Below are 12,402 nucleotides of genomic sequence, written 5' to 3'. Positions count from 1 at the left end.
CAAAGGAGTTCACCTGACCAGGTATCACAGTCACACATTACACTTCACACTCCGGCCACTAGGGGGAGCAAAAGGTTCTATTTACTAGGCCACTCCTCACACTTTGGTAAAACTGGGGGTTGGATAGGAAGTTAGTCAGAAGCTGACTGGGTTTTGTCCAGGCAACATCCCGTGGCAGGGGGTGTTGCGGGGAAGATTCAGAGGGGTCCCTGTCAGGCGTGGGAACCTGGCAGTGACTTAGCGACAAGGAAAGATCGTTACAGAACCGCACCTGCACTACCTTGCGGCGGTATCTAAAGAAAGGACACGAAGCGAAGTATATTGTGGAGAAGTGAGAAGCGAGATCAAAGCACAAAGGAGAGCCAGTAAGAGTTGTGCCCCGAGATCGGCAACATCCTACTGAGGCGCGTAGCCAGTGGCCAGAACGCCGAGGAAGTAACTGACTCCAAGCATTACTTCAAACAGAGGCAGGACAGTTGATTATAGGTTGACTGTCTAACATACATCACCTAAGAAGACATAGGGGGCAACAGTGGGAGAGGGGCGTCTCTAGGGTCCCAGAATAGCTCCGAGCCTTCCCGTCAAATGGGTGCGTCCTAGCCATAACAAACTGGGGGACGAAGCAGAACATCAGAATAGAAACGACAGTTGTGAGGACTATCCCGAATGCTCAGCAGGGTAGGACTACAACACACAGGCGCTAGTGGTAGGCACTGATTTCCAACTGCAAAGGGAACTCTGGATGTGCCCATTGGACCGGCCGGTCTCAGACAGCCCTGTTAACAGTGCTCTGGATTGAGGATCCTGAAGCCTTCAGTAAAGAGGTAAAGAGACTGCAACCCTGTGTCCTCGTTATTAACTGCGCCTCGCACCATCGCCACCTAAACTACTGGGAAGCCCTGGGGACATACTTCACCTGTGGGAAGGTATATCATCTAGCTGCCATTCCATCACCCCAGCGGACCCCACAGCAGCGTCGGTCGCCCTGACCGAACACCACAGGTGGCGTCACGAACCCTTGACAAACTTACAGGACCCATTTATTGGACGCCCCTTAGCAGGGTCACGGACCGGGTCCCGCCACCATGACAGCCTCAGAACTGAGACAGAGAGGACCGGTACCGAGTAACCTGTGGCCCTGTGTCTGGGGGCGCTCCACATGGCTCAGGGCTGACTGCTGCTGTGCCATTGGCAAATTTCTACTGTGTCTCAAGTGATGCCACTTTTCCTGGTGTCTGCTCCTAATTTTAGCTGTTTGGGAAGCTTTTTGTCACCCCTTAAGGGGTTATGTATCTGTTTGTTTTCGCCTCCCATTGAATTTAATGGGGCTCGGGTACGTTTGTCAAACAGTTTGGCAAACGGAGGTCCGTTCCGCGAACCTAAAACCGAACCTTGAAATGTTCGCTCATCTCTGTTTTGGATCCTTTGTGGATATTGACCTCGGCTGCAGGTGAACAAGTTTGTTTGGTTTATTAGTCATGAGATAATTCTCTCCAGGGAGGAAATTCACTGGAAATCCATAAAAGTAGAGACCGGATCAGAGCGGGAGGACCCGGAGTGTAAGAAGGTATAAATGTCCAGCACTGGGGCCACTCGAGACACACAGACTGCAGGACCTGACTATAGGGGGCGCCACCATCCATACACTTCACTGCAGGACACCGCTGCGTCTGCTGTATAGGTAAGTGCAATCTATCTCCCCCTGTTATCAGCCATTCTGATCTATTGTGGTACAAAGAAAAAAACTGGTTTATGTGATGAAATTAGCAGTTTAATTTGTAATCCATGAAATTTCGTCACAGCAGGACAGTGATACAACGTGACCAGTTTTAGCAGTGTGAATAGTAACGTACGCTGATGTGCTGCCCGGTCAGTGATCAACCATTAGACTCCAGCACAGCATCAGATTATATACATACAACATATGAATCTCACATAACAATAAGGAACATAGGAAAAGGACCATGTGCATATAGACATAAGTATACGGGCTCAATAACCATACATGAGATCATTCCGGTAATCCAAACCACATGGTACTATTTGTTTAAGTTCATGATTAGTGATAAGCAAGTATCCCAGGGCTCAGATGTGCTCGGTGATACTCAGATATCACAGTGCTCGGTTATCACTCCAGTATCCCGGGGCTCAGATGTGATCGGTGATACTCAGATATCACGGTGCTCGGTTATCACTCCAGTATCCCGGGGCTCAGATGTGCTCGGTGATACTCAGATATCACGGTGCTCGGTTATCACTCCAGTATCCCGGGGCTCAGATGTGATCGGTGATACTCAGAGATCACAGTGCTCGGTTATCACTCCAGTATCCCAGGGCTCAGATGTGCTCGGTGATACTCAGATATCACGGTGCTCGGTTATCACTCCAGTATCCCGGGGCTCAGATGTGCTCGGTGATACTCAGATATCACAGTGCTCGGTTATCACTCCAGTATCCCAGGGCTCAGATGTGATCGGTGATACTCAGATATCACGGTGCTCGGTTATCACTCCAGTATCCCGGGGCTCAGATGTGCTCGGTGATACTCAGATATCACGGTGCTCGGTTATCACTCCAGTATCCCGGGGCTCAGATGTGATCGGTGATACTCAGAGATCACAGTGCTCGGTTATCACTCCAGTATCCCAGGGCTCAGATGTGCTTGGTGATACTCAGATATCACGGTGCTCAGTTATCACTCCAGTATCCCGGGGCTCAGATGTGCTCGGTGATACTCAGAGATCACAGTGCTCGGTTATCACTCCAGTATCCCGGGGCTCAGATGTGCTCGGTGATACTCAGATATCACGGTGCTCGGTTATCACTCGAGTATCCCAGGGCTCAGATGTGCTCGGTGATACTCGGAGATCATGGTGCTCGGTTATCACTCCAGTATCCCGGGGCTCAGATGTGCTCAGTGATACTCAGATATCACGGTGCTCGGTTATCACTCCAGTATCCCGGGACTCAGATGTGCTCGGTGATACTCAGATATCACGGTGCTCGGTTATCACTCGAGTATCCCAGGGCTCAGATGTGCTCGGTGATACTCGGAGATCATGGTGCTCGGTTATCACTCCAGTATCCCGGGGCTCAGATGTGCTCAGTGATACTCAGATATCACGGTGCTCGGTTATCACTCCAGTATCCCGGGGCTCAGATGTGCTCGGTGATACTCAGATATCACGGTGCTCGGTTATCACTCCAGTATCCCGGGGCTCAGATGTCCTCAGTGATACTCAGATATCACGGTGCTCGGTTATCACTCCAGTATCCCGGGGCTCAGATGTGATCGGTGATACTCAGAGATCACAGTGCTCGGTTATCACTCCAGTATCCCGGGGCTCAGATGTGCTTGGTGATACTCGGAGATCACGGTGCTCGGTTATCACTCCAGTATCCCGGGGCTCAGATGTCCTCAGTGATACTCAGAGATCACAGTGCTCGGTTATCACTCCAGTATCCCGGGGCTCAGATGTGCTTGGTGATACTCAGATATCACGGTGCTCGGTTATCACTCCAGTATCCCGGGGCTCAGATGTCCTCAGTGATACTCAGAGATCACAGTGCTCGGTTATCACTCCAGTATCCCGGGACTCAGATGTGCTCGGTGATACTCAGAGATCACAGTGCTCGGTTATCACTCCAGTATCCCGGGGCTCAGATGTGCTTGGTGATACTCGGAGATCACGGTGCTCGGTTATCACTCCAGTATCCCGGGGCTCAGATGTGATCGGTGATACTCAGATATCACGGTGCTCGGTTATCACTCCAGTATCCGGGGACTCAGATGTGCTCGGTGATACTCAGAGATCACAGTGCTCGGTTATCACTCCAGTATCCCGGGGCTCAGATGTCCTCAGTGATACTCAGATATCACAGTGCTCGGTTATCACTCCAGTATCCCGGGGCTCAGATGTGCTCGGTGATACTCAGATATCACGGTGCTCGGTTATCACTCCAGTATCCCGGGGCTCAGATGTGATCGGTGATACTCAGATATCACGGTGCTCGGTTATCACTCCAGTATCCCGGGGCTCAGATGTGCTCAGTGATACTCAGATATCACGGTGCTCGGTTATCACTCCAGTATCCCGGGGCTCAGATGTGATCGGTGATACTCAGATATCACGGTGCTCGGTTATCACTCCAGTATCCCGGGACTCAGATGTGCTCGGTGATACTCAGATATCACGGTGCTCGGTTATCACTCCAGTATCCCGGGGCTCAGATGTGCTCGGTGATACTCAGATATCACGGTGCTCGGTTATCACTCCAGTATCCCGGGGCTCAGATGTCCTCAGTGATACTCAGATATCACGTGCTCGGTTATCACTCCAGTATCCCGGGGCTCAGATGTGCTCGGTGATACTCGGAGATCATGGTGCTCAGTTATCACTCCAGTATCCCGGGGCTCAGATGTCCTCAGTGATACTCAGATATCACGGTGCTCGGTTATCACTCCAGTATCCCGGGGCTCAGATGTGCTCGGTGATACTCAGATATCACGGTGCTCGTTTATCACTCCAGTATCCCGGGGCTCAGATGTGATCGGTGATACTCAGATATCACGGTGCTCGGTTATCACTCCAGTATCCCGGGGCTCAGATGTGATCGGTGATACTCAGATATCACGGTGCTCGGTTATCACTCCAGTATCCCGGGGCTCAGATGTCCTCAGTGATACTCAGATATCACGTGCTCGGTTATCACTCCAGTATCCCGGGGCTCAGATGTGCTCGGTGATACTCAGATATCACGGTGCTCGGTTATCTCTCCAGTATCCCAGGGCTCAGATGTGATCGGTGATACTCAGATATCACGGTGCTCGGTTATCACTCCAGTATCCCGGGGCTCAGATGTGCTTGGTGATACTCGGAGATCACGGTGCTCGGTTATCACTCCAGTATCCCGGGGCTCAGATGTGCTCGGTGATACTCAGATATCACGGTGCTCGGTTATCACTCCAGTATCCCGGGGCTCAGATGTGCTCGGTGATACTCAGATATCACGTGCTCGGTTATCACTCCAGTATCCCGGGGCTCAGATGTGCTTGGTGATACTCGGAGATCATGGTGCTCGGTTATCACTCCAGTATCCCGGGACTCAGATGTGCTCAGTGATACTCAGATATCATGGTGCTTGGTTATCTCTCCAGTATCCCAGGGCTCAGATGTGCTCGGTGATACTCAGATATCACGGTGCTCGGTTATCACTCCAGTATCCCGGGGCTCAGATGTGCTCGGTGATACTCAGAGATCACAGTGCTCGGTTATCACTCCAGTATCCCGGGGCTCAGATGTGCTCAGTGATACTCAGATATCATGGTGCTCGGTTATCACTCCAGTATCCCGGGGCTCAGATGTGCTCGGTGATACTCAGATATCACGGTGCTCGGTTTTCACTCCAGTATCCCGGGGCTCAGATGTGCTTGGTGATACTCAGATATCACGGTGCTCGGTTATCACTCCAGTATCCCAGGGCTCAGATGTGCTCGGTGATACTCGGAGATCACAGTGCTCGGTTATCACTCCAGTATCCCAGGGCTCAGATGTGCTCGGTGATACTCAGAGATCACAGTGCTCGGTAATCACTCCAGTATCCCAGGGCTCAGATGAGCTCGGTGATACTCAGATATCACGGTGCTCGGTTATCACTCCAGTATCCCAGGGCTCAGATGAGCTCGGTGATACTCGGAGATCACGGTGCACTGTTATCACTCGAGTATTCAGGGGCTCAGATGTGCTCGGTGATACTCAGATATCACGGTGCTCGGTTATCTATCCAGTATCCCGGGGCTCAGATGTGCTCGGTGATAGTCAAAGATCACAGTGCTCGGTTATCTCTCCAGTATCCCGGGGCTCAGATGTGCTCGGTGATACTCAAAGATCACGGTGCTCGGTTATCACTCCAGTATCCCGGGGCTCAGATGTGCTCGGTGATACTCAGATATCACGGTGCTCGGTTATCACTCGAGTATCCCAGGGCTCAGATGTGCTCGGTGATACTCAGAGATTACGGTGCTCGGTTATCACTCAAGTATTCTGGGGCTCAGATGAGCTCGGTAATACTCAGATATCACGGTGCTCGGTTATCACTCCAGTATCCCGGGGCTCAGATGTGCTCGGTGATACTCAAAGATCACGGTGCTCGGTTATCACTCCAGTATCCCGGGGCTCAGATGTGCTCGGTGATACTCAGATATCACGGTGCTCGGTTATCACTCGAGTATCCCAGGGCTCAGATGTGCTCGGTGATACTCAGAGATCACGGTGCTCGGTTATCACTCGAGTATTCTGGGGCTAAGATGTGCTCGGTGATACTCAGAGATCACGGTGCTCGGTTATCACTCCAGTATCCCAGGGCTCAGATGTGCTCGGTGATACTCAGATATCACGGTGCACTGTTATCACTCGAGTATTCAGGGGCTCAGATGTGCTCGGTGATACTCAGATATCACGGTGCTCGGTTATCTATCCAGTATCCCGGGGCTCAGATGTGCTCGGTGATAGTCAAAGATCACAGTGCTCGGTTATCTCTCCAGTATCCCGGGGCTCAGATGTGCTCGGTGATACTCAAAGATCACGGTGCTCGGTTATCACTCCAGTATCCCGGGGCTCAGATGTGCTCGGTGATACTCAGATATCACGGTGCTCGGTTATCACTCGAGTATCCCAGGGCTCAGATGTGCTCGGTGATACTCAGAGATTACGGTGCTCGGTTATCACTCAAGTATTCTGGGGCTCAGATGAGCTCGGTAATACTCAGATATCACGGTGCTCGGTTATCACTCCAGTATCCCGGGGCTCAGATGTGCTCGGTGATACTCAAAGATCACGGTGCTCGGTTATCACTCCAGTATCCCGGGGCTCAGATGTGCTCGGTGATACTCAGATATCACGGTGCTCGGTTATCACTCGAGTATCCCAGGGCTCAGATGTGCTCGGTGATACTCAGAGATCACGGTGCTCGGTTATCACTCGAGTATTCTGGGGCTAAGATGTGCTCGGTGATACTCAGAGATCACGGTGCTCGGTTATCACTCCAGTATCCCAGGGCTCAGATGTGCTCGGTGATACTCAGAGATCACAGTGCTCGGTTATCACTCGAGTATCCCAGGGCTCAGATGTGCTCGGTGATACTCAGAGATCACGGTGCTCGGTTATCACTCGAGTATTCTGGGGCACAGATGAGCTCGGTGATACTCAGTGATCACGGTGCTCGGTTATCACTCGAGTACTCTGGGGCTCAGATGTGCTCGGTGATACTTAGAGATCACGGTGCTTGGTTATCTCTCCAGTATCCTGGGGCTCAGATGAGCTCGGTGATACTCAGATATCACAGTGCTCGGTTATCACTCCAGTATCCCGGGGCTCAGATGTGCTCGGTGATACTCAGATATCACAGTGCTCGGTTATCACTTGAGTATTCTGGGGCTCAGATGTGCTCGGTGATACTCAAACATCACGGTGCTCGGTTATCTCTCCAGTATTCCGGGGCTCAGATGTGCTCGGTGATACTCAGATATCATAGTGCTCAGTTATCACTCGAGTATTCTGGGGCTCAGATGTGCTCGGTGATACTCAAAGATCACGGTGCTCAGTTATCACTCGAGTATTCTGGGGCTCAGATGAGCTTGGTGATACTCAGATATCACGGTGCTCGGTTATCACTCGAGTATTCTGGGGCTCAGATGTGCTCGGTGATACTCAAAGATCACGGTGCTCGGTTATCTCTCCAGTATCCCGGGGCTCAGATGTGCTTGGTGACACTCAAAGATCACGGTGCTCGGTTATCACTCGAGTATCCCAGGGCTCAGATGTGCTCGGTGATACTCAGAGATCACAGTGCTCGGTTATCACTCGGGTATCCTGGGGCTCAGATGTGCTTGGTGATACTCAGAGGTCACGGTGCTCGGTTATCACTGGAATTTCCCTGGGCTCAGATGTGCTCGTGATACTCAGATATCATAGTGCTCGGTTATCTCTCCAGTATCCCGGGGCTCAGATGTGCTCGGTGATACTCAGAGATCACGGTGCTCGGTTATCACTCGAGTATTCTGGGGCTCAGATGAGCTCGGTGATACTCAGATATCACGTGCTCGGTTATCACTCGAGTATTCTGGGGCTCAGATGTGCTCGGTGATACTCAAAGATCACGGTGCTCGGTTATCAGTCGAGTATCCCAGGGCTCAGATGTGCTCGGTGATACTCAGATATCACGGTGCTCGGTTATCACTCGAGTATTCTGGGGCTCAGATGAGCTCGGTGATACTCAGATATCACGTGCTCGGTTATCACTCGAGTATTCTGGGGCTCAGATGTGCTCGGTGATACTCAAAGATCACGGTGCTCGGTTATCAGTCGAGTATCCCAGGGCTCAGATGTGCTTGGTGATACTCAGATATCACGGTGCTCGGTTATCACTCGAGTATTCTGGGGCTCAGATGTGCTCGGTGATACTCAAAGATCACGGTGCTCGGTTATCTCTCCAGTATCTCGGGGCTCAGATGTGCTCGGTGATACTCGGAGATCACAGTGCTCGGTTATCACTCCAGTATCCCGGGACTCAGATGTGCTCGGTGATACTCAAAAATCACGGTGCTCGGTTATCTCTCCAGTATCTCGGGGCTCAGATGTGCTCGGTGATACTCAAAGATCACGGTGCTCGGTTATCACTCGAGTATCCCAGGGCTCAGATGTGCTCGGTGATACTCAGAGATCACAGTGCTCGGTTATCACTCGGGTATCCTGGGGCTCAGATGTGCTTGGTGATACTCAGAGGTCACGGTGCTCGGTTATCTCTGGAATTTCCCTGGGCTCAGATGTGCTCGTGATACTCTGAGATCACGATGCTCGATAATCACTCAAGTATAGTGATGAGCGAGTGTTCTCATTGCTCGTGTTTTCCCGAGCACGCTTGGGTGGTCTCCGAGTATTTGTAATTGCTCGGAGATTTAGTTTTCTTTGCCTCAGCTGCATGATTCACAGCTGATAGACAGCTTGAATACATGTGGGGATTCCCTAGCAACCAGGCAACCCCCAAATGTATTCAGGCTGGCTAGCAGCCATAAATCATGCAACTGCATCAACAAAAGCTAAATCTCCGAGTAGTTACAAATACTTGGAGACCACCCGCGCATGCTCGGGAAAACCTGAGCACGAGTACCCTCGCTCATCATTACTCAAGTATCCCGGGGCTCGGATGTGCTCGGTGATACTCAGAGATCACGGTACTCAGTTATCACTCGAGTATCCCGGGGCTCGGATGTGCTCGGTGATAATCGGAGATCACGGTGATCGGTTATCACTCCAGTATCCCGGGGCTCAGATGTGCTCGGTGATACTCAAAGGTCACGGTGATCGGTTATCACTCGAGTATCCCGGGGCTCAGATGTGCTTGGTGATACTCAGAGATCAGGGTGCTCGGTTATCACTCGCGTATCACAGTGCTCGGATGCACTCATTACTCTGCCATCATTAGCCAGTGCTCAATGTAAACTCCCTGCCCCCGATTTTTAGTGTCTGTTACGCAGCCAATAAGCATGAGGGAATTGCCTGCCACTATAATGCCGTAGCCATCTTGGTTGTGGCATTTCTGTGATTGGCTGGCCTTGTGACATCATCACGGATTATAAAAGGACAAGCGCCGGCCGACTTGGCACACTGACGCCGCTGCACAGCTCTGTGACACTCCATATTGGAGGGAGAGAGTGTTTGTCCAGGCCTGTGTGTGCACAGTATGACGAGTCAGAGGCCTATAGTGTAGATACCGGGGCTGAAGCTGAGCCGTCATACTAACAGCCCTTCTAAGGTTAATCCTCTGTATCTTAGAGGGAGAGTGCTAGAATAAAGGATCTAGGCAGGGCTGAGGGCTTCATAGTCTTATGCTAAATATATAGTTGCTGCAAGTGAACAGATTTTTTGTTGGGGGTGGAGAGTGGTGGGTCAAAAATTGACTATATTGTCATCAATAGTTTTCTACATGCTTTATGTTACATTTCTGTGATATATAACATTCCCAAAAAGCCTAGAAAAAAAATTCTGAATTCAATTACTCGCATGTATAGTATTATGTACCTTGTGGTACATTTCTGTGTTATAAAACATTTCCAAAAAGTTTTTTATTATTTTTTGGATTGAATTACTCACCCATGTAGTATCTTATGCTGTGCTACATTTTGGTGTTATAAAAGACTTCCAAAAAACATTTACATTTTTTTTCTGGATTCAATTACTCCCCCATTTAGTATTACATGGTCTGTTTTACATTTCATTGGTATATAACACTCCCAAAAAGCTTTGTAAAATTATTCTTGATTTAATTACTCATCCCCACAGTCTTAAGTGCCTTGTGCTACATTATGTTAGTATTAAACTCCCAACAACCACTTTGACTGCTGCAGGTGACCAATTTTTTTTTAAAGTAAACTTGGTTTCCAGAGATTTAGCAATTAGAATATGCGTTGGACATGCATTAAGGGACGGGGAAGTGGAAGTGCTGATGATGGCGCACTCAGATGCCGAGGACGTGGGGCAGGTGCGACAACGCCTGTTGCTGGAGCAGGAGAAACACACTTTGCAGAGAGACACAGTACACCACTTCTGAAGCCAGAGCAGTGCGCACAGGGGAGCGGCTGGATTGCAGATAATGCTACCAGCAGGCTTGGCAGCACCACACAGTCTTCCACATGGTCCAATCTCAGGAACAGTTTGGATCCCTTCATACTCACCCTGATTCTCCATGTCGAGTTCCAGGGGACTATTGATCCCACACTAGGACATTCCAAGGAGTAATTTACAACATCACTTATTGGTTTTGGCCTCTCAACCTGCATGCTCCAAGAGGGACAGGAGGACACGCTGTTTAGTGATGCACAAAACTTAGAGCTGCCACAAGAAGATGACAGTGGGGAATGGCAAATTTTGTCAAGGGAGGAAGATGATGATGAGACACTGTTGCTGATAAGTCGGCTTGTTGTAATCCAGTCACCAAGTCAGGAGGACCAGAGTGCAGAGGTGGAAGACGAGGTGGTGGATGACGAAGTCACCCACCCAACCTGAGAATCTGGCATGCAGAGCGAGTAGGAGTGATGGGTAGCACCGAAACAAACAGGAAGAGGCACTGGTGTGACTACAGGGACAAGGCAAGCACACACACTCCTGCATTTTTATGTCAAAGAGTTTGGTGTTCCCCAGTCTGGCAGTTTTTTAAAGAAGGTTCTTAGACAAAAAAAAATGGTAATTTTCAAACTGTGCCATGCCAAAATCAACAGGTGCCTGACCACTAGGAAACTAACCACCAGTAGCATGTTCAGGCACATGTCATCTAAGCACCCGACTCAGTTTGCCGGATGCCATGGTCCATGATTGCTGCCATTGGGTAACTCCACTGCCTCTTCCCCCATGTCCTTCCCAATCCCCTCTCCAATACACTGGCGCAGATGCCTCCTGGCCTGCAACTCTTTACACATTCTCACTTTCCATCATCAGGCACTTCCAAATCCTTTCCCCAGCCGAGCATTCAGTTGTCCCTACCCCAGGCCATGGAATGAAAGTGAAAGTTTCCAGCAACCCACCCACAGGCCAAAAGGCTATTTCCAGGCTGCTTGCCATGGAAATGTTGCCGTTATGTCTTGGTCCCTATCAGCCACTTTTTCACCCGATATGGCATCCCAACCTTGTACCAGCACATGTCGAGGAACATCACCCATGCCCTTAACAACGCTGTTACTGGGGATCTCCACTTCACGATCGACATATGCGCATGAGCTGTTCACTGGATGAACATTGTGGAGGCCAAGGCTGAGTACCACCCTGGCACGGCACATGTGCTCTGTTAGATGAGATTAGCTGGTCCTATTTCTATCAGGGAATCCTCCACCTCATGCATCAGTTCCTGCACTCATTCCTGCTCCTCCTCATCCTCCATCTCCAACGGGCTATTTCCGAGCACATCGTCCACATCAGCCGGAAGCTGGAAGCTCTGCAGCACTGCCTCAGAGAAGCTGCAACAGGCTCTGTTAAAGCTGATTTGTCTAGGAGACAAACTGGACACTGAAACAGTGTTATTATTATTATTATTTTTCTTTATAGCACCATGGATTCCATGGCATAGTACATGAGAAGGGGTTACATACAAAATACAAATATCGCCACAGTAGACAAACTAATAATGGTAGACTGATACAGAGGGAAGAGGACCCTGCCCTTGCGGCTTACATTCTACAGGATGATGCGGAAAGGAGACAGTTGGTCAGGGGTTGCAAAAGCTCTAATGGTGTTGAGATGGCAGCATGGTCATCGCAGGCTGTAGGCTTTCTTAAAGAGATGGTTTTCTTTTTGTCAGAGCGGGTTTTTACTGCTGCTGGTGGAATTATAAGTGATAAGAGCATCTGCCTGT

General features: G+C 50.2%; 2 protein-coding genes across 3 annotated transcripts in view; one reads left to right on the top strand and one right to left on the bottom strand.

The window, feature by feature from the left end:
- Positions 1 to 12,402, bottom strand: part of LOC138643509 (uncharacterized) — a 1,192,186-nt gene that overhangs the window by 493,601 nt on the left and 686,183 nt on the right. The gene's annotated exons all lie outside the window — the stretch shown is intronic.
- The window catches only part of LOC138643227 (fucolectin-like), a 241,625-nt gene that overhangs the window by 216,273 nt on the left and 12,950 nt on the right, over positions 1 to 12,402 (top strand). Inside the window, exon 1 of one of the 2 annotated variants that reach the window (XM_069732090.1) lies at positions 1,490 to 1,681. The exons of the other annotated variant lie outside the window; for it this stretch is intronic. The gene's annotated coding sequence lies outside the window, so the exon portion shown is untranslated. Of the gene's footprint in view, positions 1 to 1,489; positions 1,682 to 12,402 lie in introns of those variants that run through there. 2 annotated transcript variants of the gene reach the window in all.

Source organism: Ranitomeya imitator, chromosome 6 (assembly GCF_032444005.1).
Source record: "Ranitomeya imitator isolate aRanImi1 chromosome 6, aRanImi1.pri, whole genome shotgun sequence".
In the NCBI taxonomy this organism is placed as follows: Eukaryota; Metazoa; Chordata; class Amphibia; order Anura; family Dendrobatidae; genus Ranitomeya; species Ranitomeya imitator.
This window is presented reverse-complemented; position numbering and strand designations above follow the sequence as displayed.